General features: G+C 41.6%; 1 long non-coding RNA gene across 1 annotated transcript; it reads left to right on the forward strand.

Annotated features, from left to right (window-relative positions):
- Positions 1-6,192: 6,192 nt before the first annotated feature.
- On the forward strand, positions 6,193-17,751 carry LOC149011506 (uncharacterized). The gene is made up of 3 exons (XR_016174762.1): positions 6,193-6,275; positions 8,414-9,534; positions 17,628-17,751. It is a non-coding gene; the product is annotated as an uncharacterized LOC149011506 (long non-coding RNA).
- The last annotated feature ends 1,751 nt before the right edge of the window (positions 17,752-19,502 follow it).

The raw sequence follows: 19,502 nt of genomic DNA on the forward strand, positions 1-19,502 counted from the left end.
AATTGAGTGACTCCATTTGGAAACCACCTATTGCACGTGATTCAGATCTTTAGGCTAAAACGTGGATTCCTGGAGATTCATGACTCACCAAGAAACCGATTCAATTTTTAAGGGCCTGTTTGGTTGTGTGATTCATGAATCAGATTTTTTATGTTTGGTTGAAAAATATGAAATGATTCATGAATCCAGCCATTTCAAAATTTAGGCTAAAAACGTGAATGAGCTGAGTCCAGACTTTGGGTGAAATGAGCGGAATTAACCTTGCGTCTAAAAGCCCTTGAATGAGCGGATTCACTTAACGCGATTAGGGCTTTGGTTTTCCCCTGCGATTAGGGCTTTGGTTTTCCCCTGCGATTCGGGTTCTGATTTTTGAAATCTGAGATTTCTTTCTTTTTGCAATGAGCTGTTGCTTCTAATTAACCTTTTTGGGTTAACAATCTTACCTCCATCTTCAGATGTGAGGTTTGTCGGTGTTTCTACCAGGCTTCCTCTTGTGGTTGGTCGCTGATGGTAAGTTTTCTCTCGTCGTCGCCTTTGGTCTGCTATTGCTGGTAAGTCTTGTCTCCTACGTTGCTGGTCTAATCAAACGTCTGCACTCGCTTACTGTATGTTCGTCTAACTCCTATGTCTCCTATATTTTTCTTCCCTTCTCTGGCTGCTTGAATATTGTGCTAACCCCTTTACATGTTTTTTAGCTTTATCTTACCCTTCTTGTAGATACTCTGTTTCATATGTTCTTTTCTTCTTGTATTTGTCTAATGCGTGGATTTTCTGTTCTTCTTGGGTAGCAACTGGTATGATTCTGTCTTGTTAAAATGTCATGATTTTTGTCTTCTTCTTATGCTTTTAGAATTTCGGCCTTAGAAGATTTTCTGTTTGTCTGTTTGATTGGTTTTTCTTTAAGTTAAAGGCTGTAAGAGTTAGCAGGTTAATTGGGTTTTTCTTTAGGTTTATCTTTTTGTGGTAGTGAGTTTCTTTTAGCAGGTGGTGTGTGCCATATTTTGGTTGTTTCCAACTTTCAACATGAGGCTCTTAATGTGGAACTGCCAGGGATGTGGTCAGCCTTTGACGGTTTCCTATCTATGTCAGTTATGTAGACGCTCTCAACCAAGCTTACTCCTACTTTTGGAAACAAAACAATCTGCCAAATACATGGAATTGCTCAAGCTCAAATTGGGTTTTTCGGATATGTTATTTGTTGCTTCAAAGGCAAATCTGGGGGCATTGCGGTGATGTGGAATATGAATTGCTCTGTTCTCCCTTTATCTCTCTCAAATTCTATTCTTGATTTCATGGTTTCTTGGAATGTTATAAATGCAGATATTCGGGTGACCTTGTTATATGGAGCGCCTATGCAATCAGGGCGTGGAAGGGTGTGGCAAGAATTGCGACAATTGGGTCACTCTGTTCATGGTGCTTGGTTGGTTTTAGGGGATTTTAATGAAATCCTAACTCATCAGGATAAAAAGGGCGGTAGAAGAAAACCTCAATCTCATTTGGATGCTTTGAATTCTGCAATTACCAGTTGTGGATTGGTAGCTTTGCCTAGTTCTGGTAGTCGGTTTTCATGGTCCAATAAACGGAAAGGGAATGCTCACATTCAAGAGGATATTGACTTGGTCTTTTATAATCTTGACTTGTTACATATGTTTCCTGATATTCATGCTTTCAAACATGTAAGACTTGGCTCCGACCACACTCCAATGGAAATAGAGCTGCTCAAAGGAGTTAAGAAACCACAAAAATTTTATTATGAAGTTAAATGGGAAGAGTATCCAGAGCTCAGGGATAACATTTTACAGGGATGGACCACATCAAAGCAGGGTTCAGATGCTTACAAACTTCAACATAAGATATATAATTGTGCGAAGACCTTGCGATTATGGAGCAAAGCAAATACAAAAGTGGCTTCCATTGAAATTCTTAAAGTTCAACAACAATTGGTTGATTTACAAGCTTCCAATTCAGCAGAAGATATAACCGTTCAAGAGGCTGCGTTGTCAAAGAAATTGGCTTCTTTGATACGCGAAGAAGAGAGATTCTGGCAGCAATGAGCAAGGGTGCAGTGGTTGAAGGCAGGAGATCAAAATACTTCTTTTTTCCATCAGGTTACCTCACAAAAACGTCAAAAAAATCATATCTCCAAGCTCAAATCGAGTACTGGACATTGGCTGTCTGCGGAGTCCGATATCATGTCAGAGATATGGACTTATTTCAGTAACCTCTTCACCACTTCTCAGCCCCAATCCCCTCTATACTTCTTATCAAGTTTTGCACATTGTGTGTCTTATGATGATAATGTTAGATTATGTAAAGACTTTTCTAGGTATGAGATTAAATATGCTTTGTTTCAAATGAAGGGGAAAAAGTCTCCTGGAATGGATGGGTTTCCAGCTCGGTTTTATCAAAAAAACTGGGATATTATAGGCGAGGATTTTGTTAAGGGCATTCAACATTTTTTTATTGGGGGTTTTTTATTAAAAAGTTTAAACAATACCATCATTTCTCTTATTCCCAAGAGAAAACACCCTCAAGAAGTTGGCCATCTACGGCCAATAAGTCTTTGTACAGTTCCTTATCGAGTTATTGCTAAATGTTTAACAAACCGTTTGAAAGTCATTTTGCCCAACATTATTAGTGAAACCCAAAGTGCTTTTGTTGCTGGTCGATCCATTTCTGATAATGTATATTTGGCACATGAACGTCTTCATTTTATGAAGAAATCTACATCCAAGCGTGGATATTTTGCTTTAAAACTAGACCTGTGTAAAGCATATGATAAGTTAGAATGGGGTTTTATAGAGGATTGTTTAAACTTTTTGGGGTTTCAAGCAAAATGGGTGAGGTGGATTATGCAATGCATTACCACTGTCACTTTTCAAATCAAAGTTAATGGTCAATTATCGGAGAAGGTGGTTCCCACTAGGGGTATTAGACAGGGCTGTCCACTTAGTCCATATCTTTTCATTCTCTGTCATGAGGCTTTATCTCGGAGATTAAGTGCTAATATGGGTATTCCTAGGTTGCCAGGATTGCGAATTTCTCGCAATAGTCCTGATATTAACCATCTTTTCTTTGCTGATGATTGTATGATTTTTTGTCCTGCAAGTGAATCAAATGCTCATCATATCAATTTTATTCTTCAGGAATATATGCATGTTTCTGGGCAACATATTAATTCTGCTAAATCATCTGTGGTGTTTAGTAAAGGTACAGTTTCAACTGTTCGAAGGGCTATCACTTCTATTTTGCAGATTGATGAGGTAAGTTCCCATGGTACATATCTAGGTTTACCTTCTACTTTTGGTAAAAATAAAAGTCAACTTTTTGCTTCTTTTCGTGATAGAATGGCAAACAAGTTGGCTTATTGGAAGAGTAAATTATTGTCAAGTGCGGGCAAGGAAATATTAATTAAAGCAGTTGCTCAAGCTCTTCCAACCTATGCAATGTCTATCTTTTTATTACCGAAACAGGTAACAAATGGGTTATCTCAACTGTTGTGGGGAAATATGGTCCCGATCATCCACCCTCGGGAGAGAGGCACCCCCCTCGGGAGAAATGCACCCCCCCCCTCGGGAGAGATGCACCTCCCTCGGGTTGGTGCTTCTCTTCCCTCATAAAGGGTCCCGAGTTCCTCACTCGGGACAAATGCACCTCTCTTAGTTATCTGATTTCTTCCTTGAAGAAGGTCCCGAGGGCCTCATTCGAGAGAGACACCTCCCATGTGGGATGGCTCACCTCATCCCTGAAGAAGGTCCCGAGGGCCTCATTCGGGAGAGACACTTCCCCCTTGGGCAGGTTCATTTATTCGTTGGAGAAGTGCCACACTTGGGAAAAATATCAAACTCTAGCATTTCTCAGAAGACTCTCTTGACTAAGTCAAGAAGAGTTAGTTACGCATAAACACTCAGCATATCTATTCCGAGAATTGGGGAGGTGAGTCGGCATTATCGGGTGCGACAAAGAAGGAGCCGTTATTCCACTACTCCACTCACTCCTCAACTATCGATCCGGAATCTAAGGAATCGCCGCCTCCAGGTAACTTCTATATAAACCTACCTCCAACATGGAGAAATGTAACGAGAACTTTCATCTGAGTACTTACTCATTACGTTCTTGAGAACTCTCTCAAGAACCTTTATTGTTACCTAGGCTGATTTGAGCGTCGGAGGCGGTTCCCCGGCCAAAACTAGGCCGGACCGTTCTTGCTTTCTTTGTGTGTGCAGGCATCTCAGTTATTCCAACTTGATTGGAGAGCTCTTAAGGTGGTCATCTCAATATCCGGCTCTCGAAGAAGTTCAAGACGCAACATCAACAAATTCGAACTTTTTGGTGGGGAAGAGGTTCTCAGACAGGTATTTCATGGGTTTCCTGGGAGACGTTATGTGCATCCAAAAAGCATGGGGGTTTAGGGTTTCGTGATCTCTACATTTTCAACAAAGCCTTATTAGCTAAACAAGCTTGGCGAATGCTGCAAAATCCCAATTCTTTGTGGGCCGAGTTATAAAATCCAAATATTTTCCTAATGATGATTTTCTTGATGCCAGATGTTCGCGAGGGTGTTCCTGGGGATGGAGGAGTTTACATGCGGGGAAAGAAGTTCTTAAAAAGGGTTTGATTCGAAACATAGGTAATGGACATCAAACAAAGGTATTCTCTGACCCTTGGATTCCTGATTTTCCTTTAAACCGTATTTGGAGAGATCCATCTCCAGGCAGTCCTTTATGGGTGGCTGAATTAATCCATTGGCCCTCAAGGTCCTGGGACTATTCTAAATTGCAACGATGGTTTTTATCTCATGAGATTAGTGCAATTATTAAAATTCCAGTTTTATCTGAGATAGTGCCGGATAGATGGGTGTGGAAACATACTCGAACAGGGAATTTCACTATTAGATCTGCTTATTTTGTGGAGTTACAAGGCTTTTTAGGCTTATCTTCCAAAGGAACCAGCTCAGACTCTTTATCCTTTTGGACTTCCATGTGGAAAGTTCATACATTGCCTAAGATTAAGCAATTTATTTGGAAATTGGGACATAATGCTCTTCCTACAAATTTAAATTTGTTTTTAAGAGGTGGTTGCTACACTCCGTTGTGTTTTTATTGCAAATGTGCCATGAATCGATTGTTCATCTTTTATTTCATTGTCCTTTTGCAAAACTTTGTTGGAAGGTCTCACCTCTTTGTTTGGATATAGATTTATTTCACGGTCATGACATTGTGGACTGGTGGAACTTTATTGAATCCTTCTATAGGACTAATGGTAATTTAGATTGGGTGCATTCTATTTGGAGTGCAGTAGCTTGGTTAATTTGGAAGGCAAGAAAAGTTTATTGGTTTGAAGGGCTTGCACCTAACTTAAGTATGTTTTTATGGTCACTAAATGGTTTGTTGCAGGATATTCATGGCCATTTTTTTGAGACTATTTCTTCATCGGCCACAACAGAAGTGATTGAATCTCATATGCTGCATACTTCAAGTCTTCTATTTAATCCGTTGAATACGCATATGATAGATATTGATGACACAAATTTTTTTCACATTTTCTCAGATGGTTCCTGGGATTCGTCAACTTCTCGTAGTGGTCGTGGTGGGATTATAAAGACTTCCTCTGGGTCTTTTATAGCTGCTCGCATGAAAGCAGGTTGGGCTTTATCTACACAGCAAGTGGAGCTGGAAGCGTTATATGACATCATTCAAGTGGCCTCTTCTATAGGGATCACGAATATCAAGCTCTTCTCTGATTGTCAGGCTGTTGTCTCTAGTCTACAGGATCACTCTAGTACTTTAGATTGGTATTGTTCCAACTTACTTCAGCTTATTAAGACCTCTTTGTTGAGGTTTGACAACTGTGTTGTCTTTCATATTTCTAGAACAGATAATACTGAGGCTGATTTCTTGGCTAGGGGGGCCCACCGTTTAGGCATGTCGAAAGTTTGGTGGATGCAACCACCTAAAGGTCTTGATCCTTTGTACTATGTTCTTGCTGGGAGGATTTCCCCAGACTTGTTTCTTTGAATGCATTTCTTTTTTCTGTGTTTGGCCAAAATAAAAAAAATAAAAAAAAATGGCGTTTCCCCCCCCCTTTATTTTCCCACAACACCCCCCCACCCCCCCCCTCTCAAATTTTTTTCTTTCTCCCCAAAAAAATATTTTTTTTTTTATTTTTTTTTTTTTTTTTTTTTTTTTTTTTTTTTTTTTCTCTCACGGTAGGGTTTTCAGAAGATCAAAGGAGCTTTTTTAGGTTGAAGGTGCTCCGTTCTCTGAAGCTTGAAGGTGAGGTTTAAATCTCATTTCAGTTCAAGTCTTGAATTTGTTTTTTTCTTTCTTCTATTTCTCTGATGTATTGATCGATACAAGCACTGCTATTTTAAACCACTGCCTCCTTATATTCACTAACGTTGCAGAACGCCAATGAAACTTAGCTCCTGTTATCATATGGTCAAGCTTGTTCAACAAATTTCCAACAAAATTACAGGTTTCGAAACTTTATTTTGCTTCTTCCTGGTTCTAGTTTCTATGTCTAATTTCTTATAGTTGTAGTAATTCCAATGAAGTCTGCGTCTGGAATTTCGAAACAGAGGTGTGGACCTAATCCCTTAAGCCTATAGAATGAGGATAAAGGATTCCATGGTCGATCTGTAGCTAACCTGAAGCTTTTAAACATCAAATCAAGCTTCAGAAGTATTTGAACATCAAAATCAAACTTCAAGGGGTTCAGCTCCAACATTAGGTAGAAGAAGTAGCTTCAGGGGCAGTTTTAAGCCTCCAATACTTGTACAAAGGAATTACTGCAAAGCAAATCAGTAATTTATATTTCTTTAAATTTGGAAATTAATTTTGTACACAATTAGCAAGCTGAAAAGTATTGATTTGTTTCCAGATTTATTTCACAAATTTTATTGTGATGTTTGAGTTACAACCCAAATTGAAATGGAAGTGTTAATAGACATTCTTTTTTTGTTTTTCTCCCTTTTTGCATCTGAGGTTGAACTGGGCATATAATCTAAATAACCAGGGAGACCAAGTTTTAATAGAGAACTTATTTCATTTAAATCTCACATCATCACTAATTTTTTTCCGATAACCAAGTTGTCTCGCCTTTTGGGGATCAACTAATCCTCTAAAAGGAGTTTATATATTTAGAGGGGACTTCTAATTATTAATTCATATCCCACCCAATGTAAACACATTTTCTTGTTGAATTACTTTTACAGGAAATCTTAAATGTTTCCTTAATCCTCATTCTATAGTATTGTATTTGTTTTTTTTTTTTTTTCTTCTTCTTCTATTTCACCTAGAAACTTGTTTGGTTAAACTATTTTGTTTAAGTTCTAACTTGCTGCTTTCTGATGTATTTGCTTTGTTTTGTCCACATACTTTTTTATGTGTCCTTAGTGACTTGTGTTTCCTATAAAAGCCTTCATACATGGTACTGATCAAAGGGCAGTTCCCGTTTTGTGTTTCCTTAACTGCTTGGTTGTCTAGAAAATTTGAGACTGGTTGAGTTGTGGAGAAGGTTAGCAGCTCTACAGAGCCCTTTTATATTTTCCTCCATTTCTTTGACTTCCTATACATGCTACTCTAATGAGATGAACATCATGTGTTTTGTGGGGATTTTGTTTATTATTTTGATGGCTTGTTTTGCTACTTGACTGACTCCAATTGGGATGGAACTTGAAAACAAAAAAAATACAATAAAGATTACCATTGTACCAGCCACTCTCTATGCTTTTTTCTTTGCTGCATTGTATTCTAGAGAAATGTAAAAATCATATATTTTATCTCCATTAAGGATCTCTATCTACTAGAGGTTTCAAATTTGGGATCAGATTAGATGTATGAGTACAGGTCTATGTTGGTCCACAAAAGAATGTAGAATGTGGTTCTGGACATGACATATTTTGTCTTCTCTGGACTTTAACAATCCTGATTACTCTCTGATATCCGGAAGGCACGAGATACTTCCTTTTTTTGAGGTATCATGAATGAAGTTTATTATTGGCCACAACCATTGGAGAAGGAATATAATTGGACCTTTTTGTGAACTAGGTAGACCAATGTCAAGGAAAGCTTGACAGACCGCCATAAGACACAAGAGGCTATATTACAATCTATTGAAGTCCCAATCACTTGACTTATAAACATTGATCTTGGTGTGAAGCCAAGGTTTGAGCATTAATCATTTTTTTTTTTTTTTTTTTTGTTGCAAAGAGTATCTGCTTAACTGATGCTTGTGTTCTAACAGTTCTATGGTAGTCTGTATTGTCATAGAATGCGTCTTTCTAACAGTTGTAAGAGCATTAATTCTCTGTACAACCCCCACCCATATTTCATTTCTGTAATTACCAGTTAGTGAATTGAAGGATAAGCACTACCCAAGGACTGATAAATTCTTGTTTATCTATGGACAGCTTAGCATGGGTAGTGCGGTTGAGACACTATGTGGGCAAGCTTATGGAACAGTTAAGTATGAAATGCTGGGAGTCTATATGCAGAGGTCAACAATCCTACTCATGGCAACTGGAATTCCACTCATGGTGGTTTATATATTCTCAAAAGCCCATACTACTCCTACTGGGTGAATCCGCCACCATTGCTTATGCTGTTGCATTGTTTGTGTATGGGTTGATCCCTCAAATATTCACATATGCAGCCAACTTCCCAATCCAGAAATTCTTGCAAGCACATAGCTTGGAGCAGGGCATCCAAAGTTGGTGGCGTTCGCTGTTGTGATTGTGATGATGATATAGTTGGAGAAGCAGTATACGACAAGGCGTATCTGCAGAGCCAAAAACATGGCAGTTGGAGAAGCCGCATATGTGCTCCTTTTGCTTGCATTCTTATTATGTTGCAGTTAGAAGTTCCTGAGCTACTTACTCATCACTCTTTCTGTCCTCTGAACTACCAATTGATATCTATAGCAAGCTGAGTACCAGTTGGAGCAAAGAATATAAATGGAGCTGTTACAACACATGGTTGGACTTCCAAAGGTTGAAAGGATTATTAAGTATTAAATGATTGGGTTATATATACAACTATTGTCTTTCTTTCTAGTAAGATTCAAACGACTGGGTTATATGTGCAACCCTTGATGATGGAACCTGCTTTCTTTTTAATAGTCGGCCACCAAGTTTAGATTATAAACTCTTCTGCTATAATTCTAATTTCTCAATTGGGAAGGTTTTAACCGGGTTCTTATACTAGTACCTCATTATGCAAGAGATTTACACATCCAAGTCATGTGGTGTGAGACAATGTTTTTGCTGATTTCAGGAATATTTTCCCTGATGTGAAAGATTTGCTTCACAGTTGAGCTGGGAGATGGAACAGCTTGGCGGGCTACCCTTCTAAATGTGATATTTCTCGGTAGCAAGGCAGGCAATGAAAATGACTAATTCTGAATACCAAAATTTCCACTGTGGGGGAATTCTTTCTGTAAAATACCAAAAATGACTTAATGTATGTTCCTTCCCTTTAATTGGAACCATCTCGTCTTCTTTATGTTATAACTCTCAACTGCAAAGCACTTTAGGTATTGTTGTGGGGAGCTAGAGTCCCGAGTCCCCATCTCGGGAGAGAAAGGCACCCCCGTGGGCGGGTGCATCTCATCCTTGAAGAAGGTCCCGAGGGCCTCATTCGGGAGAGATACCTCCCTCTTGGGCAGGCTCGTTTCTTCGTTGGAGAAGGTCCCGAGGGCCTCATTCGGGAGAGATACCTCCCTCTTGGGCAGGCTCGTTTCTTCGTTGGAGAAGTGCCACACTTGGGAAAAATATCAAACTCTAGCATTTCTCAGAAGACTCTCTTGACTAAGTCAAGAAGAGTTAGTTACGCATAAACACTCAGCATATCTATTCCGAGAATTGGGGAGGTGAGTCAGCATAACGGCGTTATCGGGTGCGACAAAGAAGGAGCCGTTATTCCACTACTCCACTCACTCCTCAACTATCGATCCGGAATCTAAGGAATCGCCGCCTCCAGGTAACTTCTATATAAACCTACCTCCAACATGGAGAAAGGTAACGAGAACTTTCATCTGAGTACTTACTCATTACGTTCTTGAGAACTCTCTCAAGAACCATTATTGTCACATAGGCTGATTTGAGCGTCGGAGGCGGTTCCCCGGCCAAAACTAGGCCGGACCGTTCTTGCTTTCTTTGTGTGTGCGGGCATCTCGGTTATTCCAACTTGGTTGGAGAGCTCTTAAGGTGGTCATCTCAATATCCGACTCTCGAAGAAGTTCTATACGCAACAATTTGGCGCCGCCTGTGGGAAACATCACAAAAAGTCATGACGAGACGTACCACACCTCAGGTGGCAAGTTCTCAAATTCTCACTCGAGCGAGAGAAAGGGAGACAGAAAACGGACGTGTTGAAGAACAAACTCTCCCTTCTCTAGATCGACAAATTCCTATTCCGGAGGAAGGTCAAGAAGGAGTTCCGGAGAATCCCCCGTTAACTATTCCAACTCCATTTGGAGAAGGCGGTTCGAGTCAACCTCCTATTCCAGCGACAAGTGGCCGATTTGCGAGAATATGCAAAGAGAAGTCCAACAACAAATGTTGGAACTCCAAGGAGTTGTTCGAGGCTTAGTCCATCGGATCGGGGTACCATCCGGACCCCCGGGAAATTCCCAAGAGGGACGAAGGCGTGAAGCCGTCCGTCAGACTCGGGATAGGCAACGTCCGGCGAATGAAGAAAGGAGAAATCCCAGAATACCAAGAAGGCCAGCCGAACGAGTTGGAGAAAGATCTCAAGGAGTGCATATTGAAGAGCCACGTCCCTGAGAGGATCGGTCGAGGGGAAGTGTGTTCCACCGTTTGGCTGGGCTTAGACAAATTCAAGATTTACCTAGAAAAGGGCGCAGAAATGAAGGAGTTCGGGAGCAAGAAGGAGAAAGTCACGGAAGAGGCCATTCTAGATCTAATAACCCGAGAGGGTCGGTTAGTCAATATGGATCTTCTCATGGACCAACTTCCCAATATTCTGATCTCGGAAGTGTTCGGTCTCCGCAAGAGCGTCAAGAGGCGCATGGTCTCGGGAGAAGATTAGATGCCATGGAGAGACGGCTTGATGATCGGGACCTCGATGACGACTATGATGTGGTTGATAGAGAACCCTTCTCAGAAGAAGTCATGAGAGCACCTCTTCCACCGAACTTTATCATGCCGACATTCACACCCTATGAAGGTAAGTCCAATCCTCGAGAACATATTAGTTATTTTAAATCGGTCATGGCAGTTATTGGCCGAGAAGATGAGCTATTATGCCGAACTTTCCCGGCATCTCTCAAAGGCCCGGCGATAAAATGGTTTTCTAGCCTACCGCCAAGATCCATCCAAAACTTTCGAGAACTCGGGAGAAAATTTATTGCCCGATTCCGAAGTTGCATCGGGAGTAAGAAGACAGCAGATAGCCTTTTTGCCATTAGGCAGAAACCAAATGAGTCCGTTCGGGACTACCTTCTAAGATTCGATAAAGTGGCTATTGAGGTAGAAGAGTTGGATGACACGGTGGCGTACAATGCACTATGGAGCGGAATAACCCAAAGACGTTTGCTCGAGGTATTGCTTCAAGATAAGCCGAGGACTTATGGAGCACTTCTTAAGAAATGCCAAAAGCAAGCAACGGTTGCAGAAGTTATCGAAGCCCGAGAAGAGTCTACGAGAGGCGTAAAGGAAAAGAAGAATTATGGAGAAAGAGGTTAGAATTCAAATGCTCGGGCAAGAGATGACAAAAAGGGAGTTTGGAAAGAAAGACTCGCCAATGGAGACTTTACACCTCTTAATACTAAGAGGTCGAAATTCTATTACGGATCGGAGATAACGAAAATTTGAAGTGGCCGGGCAAGATAAGAGCCCGACCCGAAGATAGGAATATGACAAAGTATTGCCGTTTCCACAAAGACTACGGCCACCATACGGATGAGTGCAGAAATTTAAAGATCGAGATCGAGAAACTCATCCAAGGAGGGCATCTTGAAAAGTACCTTCAGAAGAAGCGACAAGATCGAGAGAAGTCCCCACCTAGATCAACTAAAAGACTCAAATCCAAAAGTCCCGAGAGAGGCGGATAAGAATCCCGAGAAGAAACCCGACACTCGGGAGTTTCCCCCATTTACATCGTTTTGGGAAATCCGACGGAAGAATCCATTAAGAAGGCGAAGCAAAAGGCACGGTTCGTTGGATCGATGCAATTACCAAGAAAACGAAGAAATGACTTATGCCCAGATCCAATAACCTTCATCGACGAAGATCTCAAGGGCGTCACTTCTCCTCACGACGATGCTATAGTTATCAAAGTGAAATTGGCAAACCGAGAAGTTCACCGAGTTCTTGTGGACACGGGATCTTCCGCCGACTTACTATCTTATGAAGCATTTAAGAAATTGAAGTTTGAGGACGAGATGATGACTCCATGCGGGACTCACTTATATGGGTTCGCCGGGTCGTCCGCCATATCCGAAGGGACTATCCAATTGGATCTAAGGATCGGGACCTCCCCTCGGGATGCAGTCGTCCAAGCAACATTCATGGTGGTTCGGGACCTTTCAGCTTACAACGTTCTACCTGGGAGGCCAACTCTTAACGCCTTAGGGGCGGTGGTTTCTCCAACACATATGAAGTTGAAGTTTCCAACCACAGCGGGAGTCGGGGAGTGCTCTTCGGATCAGCGACTCTCTAGACAATGTTATGTGAATTATCTTAAGAAAGTCAAAAAAGCCGAGAGATCGGGCAATACAATGAGTATTGAAATTCGGGATGATCGGGATGAAGAAGCTATGCAGAGAGCCGAACCAGTTGAAAAGCTTGAGCGAATTCAACTTCATCCGGATCTTCCCGAAAGAGGGACTATGATCGGGTCCGAACAGCCTACGGAATTCAAGGAAGAGCTCACCGAGTTTCTCCAAAACAACCTAGATGTATTCGCATGGTCGGCCGAAGACATGCCCGGAATAGATCGAAGAATTGCAGAACATAGCTTATGGATAAGGGACGATGCAATTCCAATGATCCAAAAAAGAAGGAATTTTTCGCTCGAGAAACATGCTGCCATCCGGACCGAAGTGGAGAAACTAGAGCAATCGGGTTTTATAAAACCCATAGAATGCCCAACTTGGTTGGCGAATGTAGTCATGGTGAAGAAAGCCAACGGCAAATGGAGAATGTGTACAGATTACACGGACTTGAATAAAGCATGCCCAAAGGATTGCTATCCACTTCCTCGGATCGACCTTTTGATCGACGCTACAGCGGGACATGAAGTATTGAGCTTCATGGACGCTTATTCGGGATATAATCAAATTATGATGAATCCCAAGGACGAGAAGGATACGGCCTTCATGACGGATCGAGAAAGTTACTTTTATAAAGTAATGCCATTCGGGTTGAAGAACGCTGGGGCCACTTATCAGAGAATGGTAAACAAAGTCTTCAAAGACCAAATAGGAAGAAATATGGAAGTATATGTGGATGATATGCTCATAAAGAGTATCGTCCGAAGAAGTCATCTGGAAGATCTTGAAGAAGTTTTTGATACTTTGAGAACATACCAGATGAGGCTAAATCCGGAGAAATGTGCTTTCGGAGTTTCTTCCGGAAAATTCCTTGGGTTTATGGTATCCCGAAGAGGAATTGAGGCAACCCCGGAGAAAATCAAAGCCTTGCTCGAGATGGAGTCGCCAAGGACGGTCAGAGACATCCAATGTCTAACCGGAAGAGTAGCAGCCTTAAACAGATTTATCTCACGATCGGGTGAGAAATGTTTGCCTTTCTTCAAAGCTCTTAAAGAGCTCGGGAAGGCAAAGGATACCTTATGGACCGATGAATGTCAGCAAGCGTTCGAGAAATTGAAGGAGAAGCTCGGGACTCCACCTCTCTTAGCCCGACCTTCAACGGGAGAACAATTATTCACATACTTAGCCATTTCTCCAGCGGTAGTAAGCGCGGTCTTAGTAAAAGAAGAAGGTACTTCACAAAATCCTGTCTATTTCATAAGTCATGTTTTAATAGATGCCGAGACACGATATCCGGATGTGGATAAACAAGCCTTAGCACTTGTAATCGCATCTCGGAAACTCAGACCATACTTCCAAGCTCATCCAATTGTAGTCTTGACCAACTTCCCGTTGAAGAAGATACTACAGAAACCAGACTTAGCCGGAAGAATGGTCACATGGGCTATTGAGTTGAGCGAGTATCAAATTGAGTATAGAACTCGTCCAGCCATAAAGGGACAAGTTCTGGCCGACTTCATTCTTGAGAATAGCATGCCTAGTTCGGGAGTACAAAATTCACCCGGTCCAGAGTTATGGACTTTACATGTTGACGGCTCAAGCAACTCTTCGGGGAGTGGAGCAGGACTAATGCTTATCAGCCTGGATGGATTCACTATTCATTATGCTTTAAGATTCAACTTTAAAGCCTCTAATAATGAGGCCGAGTATGAAGCCCTACTAGCAGGATTAAGACTTGCCCGAGCCCTAAGAGTCCGAGAATTGGAAGTCCGAAGCGACTCGCAGTTGATCGTGAATCAAGTTCGTGGAGTGTACGAGGCAAAGGAAACAAGAATGGCAAATTACTTAGCCAAAATTGATGATTGTCGCCATTATTTCGATCATCTTGAGATAAAGCAAATTCCGAGAAAGGAAAATGAAGTAGCAGACGAGTTATCCAAGTTGGCTTTATCCAAATATTCGACCTTAGGCTCAGCCGTTTATATTGAACAGCTTAGAAATTCCTAGCATTCGGGAGGCCGAGGCAATGGATATTGAAGAAGAGCCTAGTTGGATGAACCCAATAATATCATATTTGAAGAACGATATCCTTCCGGAAGACGTCAAGGAGGCTAAGGCAGTTACAAATCAAGCAGCGAAGTTCACCATTATTGAAGAACAACTTTATAAAAGATCGGTCCTGACCTCTTCTAAAGTGTGTTGGCCCTTCTCAAGCTCAATATGCCTTAGCCGAAGTACACGAAGGAATATGCGGAGCGCATATGGGAGGTCGTGCTTTAGCCCACAAAATAATACGCCAAGGCCTTTATTGGCCGACTATTCGAAAAGATGCCGTGGACTATATCGAGAAAATGCAAGCAAGTCGAAAGACCATTTGATTCTCAATAAAGTCTACGTCTCCATTTTTGACATCCTTTTTCTTGAAAAGAAAGTTATAGCGAAGAAGACACAAGCATTTCTTACAAAGAGCCAGGAGAGTTCTTAACAAGTTTAAGAACCCGGGAGCGCTCTTCAAATCAACGAAGAACCCAAGAGAGTTCTTGACAAATTCAAGAACCCAAGAGCGTTCTTAAGAAGAGCCCCGGGAGAGTTCTTAACAAGCTTAAGAACCCAAGAGCGCTCTTCAAATCAACGAAGAACCCAAGAGAGTTCTTGACAAGTTCAAGAACCCAAGAGCGTTCTTAAGAAGAGCCCAGGGAGAGTTCTTAACAAGCTTAAGAACCCAGGAGCGCCCTTCAAATCAACGAAGAACCCAAGAGAGTCACCCGACGCCGCCCCCCGAACCGACCGGGTTCAATGGCGTTACACTCGGGACCTCGCTCGGGTAGCCCCCACGGGAGTTTTCCCCACCTCTCATGAAAGTCCAAGTGAGACTCTCATGAGATGGAATTATTCAATGGCGTTACACTCGGGACCTCGCTCGGGTAGCCACTCGGGAGTTTTCCCCACCTCTCATGAAAGTCCAAGTGAGACTCTCATGAGATGGAATTATTCAATGGCGTTACACTCGGGACCTCGCTCGGGTAGCCACTCGGGAGTTTTCCCCACCTCTTATGAAAGTCCAAGTGAGACTCTCATGAGATGGAATTATTCAATGGCGTTACACTCGGGACCTCGCTCGGGTAGCCACTTGGGAGTTTTCCCCACCTCTCATGAAAGTCCAAGTGAGACTCTCATGAGATGGAATTATTCAATGGCGTTACACTCGGGACCTCGGCCTCGGGTAGCCACTGGGGAGTTTTCCCCACCTCTTATGAAAGTCCAAGTGAGACTCTCATGAGATGGAATTATTCAATGGCGTTACACTCGGGACCTCGCTCGGGTAGCCACTCGGGAGTTTTCCCCACCTCTCATGAAAGTCCAAGTGAGACTCTCATGAGATGGAATTATTCAATGGCGTTACACTCGGGACCTCGCTCGGGTAGCCACTCGGGAGTTTTCCCCACCTCTTATGAAAGTCCAAGTGAGACTCTCATGAGATGGAATTATTCAATGGCGTTACACTCGGGACCTCGCTCGGGTAGCTACTCGGGAGTTTTCCCCACCTCTTATGAAAGTCCAAGTGAGACTCTCATGAGATGGAATTATTCAATGGCGTTACACTCGGGACCTCGCTCGGGTAGCCCACTGGGAGTTTTCCCCACCTCTTATGAAAGTCCAAGTGAGACTCTCATGAGATGGAATTATTCAATGGCGTTACACTCGGGACCTCGCTCGGGTAGCCACTCGGGAGTTTTCCCCACCTCTTATGAAAGTCCAAGTGAGACTCTCATGAGATGGAATTATTCAATGGCGTTACACTCGGGACCTCGCTCGGGTAGCCACTCGGGAGTTTTCCCCACCTCTTATGAAAATCCAAGTGAGACTCTCATGAGATGGAATTTCTAAGGCGTCACACTTGGGACCTCACTTGGGTAGTCACCCTTAATAAAGGCAATGGCATCTCTCGGAGAACCAGGCGGGGGCTTCTCGACTCGACGAGACTTTAGAGAAATGATGGCTATCATTCAAGAAGACGCATTGGAATTTCTTCAAAAGAAAAAACCTTCAAAGAGGTATGAGAAAAGCATTCCATACACTCGAGAAACCGATCGCACGGAATGGGGGGCTCTGTTGTGGGGAGCTAGAGTCCCGAGTCCCCATCTCGGGAGAGAAAGGCACCCCCGTGGGCGGGTGCATCTCATCCTTGAAGAAGGTCCCGAGGGCCTCATTCGGGAGAGATACCTCCCTCTTGGGCAGGCTCGTTTCTTCGTTGGAGAAAGTCCCGAGGGCCTCATTCGGGAGAGATACCTCCCTCTTGGCAGGCTCGTTTCTTCGTTGGAGAAGGTCCCGAGGGCCTCATTCGGGAGAGATACCTCCCTCTTGGGCAGGCTCGTTTCTTCGTTGGAGAAGTGCCACACTTGGGAAAAATATCCAACTCTAGCATTTCTCAGAAGACTCTCTTGACTAAGTCAAGAAGAGTTAGTTACGCATAAACACTCAACATATCTATTCCGAGAATTGGGGAGGTGAGTCAGCATAACGGCGTTATCAGGTGCGACAAAGAAGGAGCCGTTATTCCACTACTCCACTCACTCCTCAACTATCGATCCGGAATCTAAGGAATCGCCGCCTCCAGGTAACTTCTATATAAACCTACCTCCAACATGGAGAAAGGTAACGAGAACTTTCATCTGAGTACTTACTCATTACGTTCTTGAGAACTCTCTCAAGAACCATTATTGTCACATAGGCTGATTTGAGCGTCGGAGGCGGCTCCCCGGCCAAAACTAGGCCGGACCGTTCTTGCTTTCTTTGTGTGTGCAGGCATCTCAGTTATTCCAACTTGGTTGGAGAGCTCTTAAGGTGGTCATCTCAATATCCGACTCTCGAAGAAGTTCTATACGCAACAGGTATGTAATATTTCGTATGTGCCTATGTTGAAATTCAATCAATATCTCATGAAATTTAGGACTCATGGAAGATCTCCACAATATGCTTGTAAGAATCTGCTCATCATTTAACACTTGCACCAGGTTGTTTATACGGAGGCTTACTTAGAAACTCAAAATTGCAAGCACTTGTCGTTGTTCTGCTAACTTAATAATTCGTTATCCTTTGCTTTGAGGCCAAGTGATGGGTTTGATTCGTAAATGCCATCAGCAATGCTTATCCTCTAATATACTAATATATTTGTCAAAATAAATAAAAAAGAATGGAGATACAGACATGTAATTAACATTGTAAGACTGTGCTTTTCCTTAGTTCTCCTATACATTCTTACATAAGGAACCATAGAAATAGCATATGTATAGGAGAATTGAGGAAAAGCACAATCTCACAATGTTCATGGCATCTGTTTTCGATGCATAGCCATCTGGTGCAAATAATTTTCAAGCTTCCAATAAGTGAAGATCATGGCATAATCAAGAAATTTTAAGTTCCAAAATACAGTTGGAGTTTGATATTTTTAAAAGATAAAATTTAAAATAAATACCGCAGTTCAATTTAGTAAATCCATAATCTCCTTTATAAATAATAACTTAAATATTTCATCTTATCAAGCATCAAATTTATGAGACTTCCATATTATGAAAGAAAATCTATGAGACTTCTATAAGGTAAATATTTTCATCTTATCAAGCATCAAATTTATGAAAGACTTCTAAACACATTTATATTTCACTTCTTTTTTTTTTTTTTGTTTTCTGTTAGCCACGTATATACCTTAATAGACTTAGGTTTTGGATTTGAATCTTTCAACCAGATAGGACTAATTCAGTTTTGATAATGTAGAACCTGTGAGGTATAAGCAAATCTAATTATGAAGAAGCAATTTATGATTGTTGATGATGGAATATCTTAGATGGAGACAAATTTAAAAGTGAATTTGTCAATTTATATATTTTTTATTTTAAAGTTTTTGATTTATTTTGTGAATTTAAATATTTTTTATTTTCATATAAAAAATATACCAAACTAACAAAGTTAATTTTTGGAACCCATGAATCAAATAACCAAATAGTTTTCAGGATGAATCTATTGGTTTCAAATCCACAAATTTAGGATAACCAAACAGTTTTTCAGGATGAATCTACTGATTTCATTCCACAGATTCAGGTAACCAAACAATTTTCAAGATGAATCCACAGATTTCATTTCATTAGATTCAAGTAACCAAATGGTTAATTTTTTGAATCATGAATCCATAGATTTGAAATCCATAGATTTGAAATCTCATTTCATTTTAAATTCCTGAATTTATGTAACCAAACAGGCCCTAACCAAACGCCCTTTTTTTTGTTGGAGATGATTTCCTGGAATCTGATTCCGCAGAATTGCAGAATCAAACGCCACCTTGTGAATTATCAAAAAAAAAAAAAAAACAAGTACCCTAGTGCACAAATAAAAACAGAAAAATCTCAAGCACTATTTTGCGCACTAGAGAGTAATGGTGACCACACAGGGCAATAGTGGATAATGATTCGCGATGGTTTTTCCGTTTTCACGCGAAGGTGGAAGAAGGGGAATCTGGATCCTCACCCCGTCGGGGTAGCACAGAGTGCTCCCCGACGGGTTTCTGACCACACAAAACGTGGGGCCCACGGGTAAAATGTAATTTTTTTTTTTTGTGTTTTTCCAAAAAGTGTTTTCACCGTGGGCCCCACTGCTTTGTGTGGTCAGAAACCGTCGGGGGAGCTGATCCGGACTCGAAGAAGGGACCAGACGCTGCTTGAATGAAAGCGACTGTGGGGACTCACAACAGGATATGGTGCACGTGACGTATT

Source organism: Hakea prostrata, chromosome 7 (assembly GCF_041222555.1).
Source record: "Hakea prostrata isolate BN-2017 chromosome 7, UWA_Hpros_2, whole genome shotgun sequence".
Lineage (NCBI taxonomy): Eukaryota > Viridiplantae > Streptophyta > Magnoliopsida > Proteales > Proteaceae > Hakea > Hakea prostrata.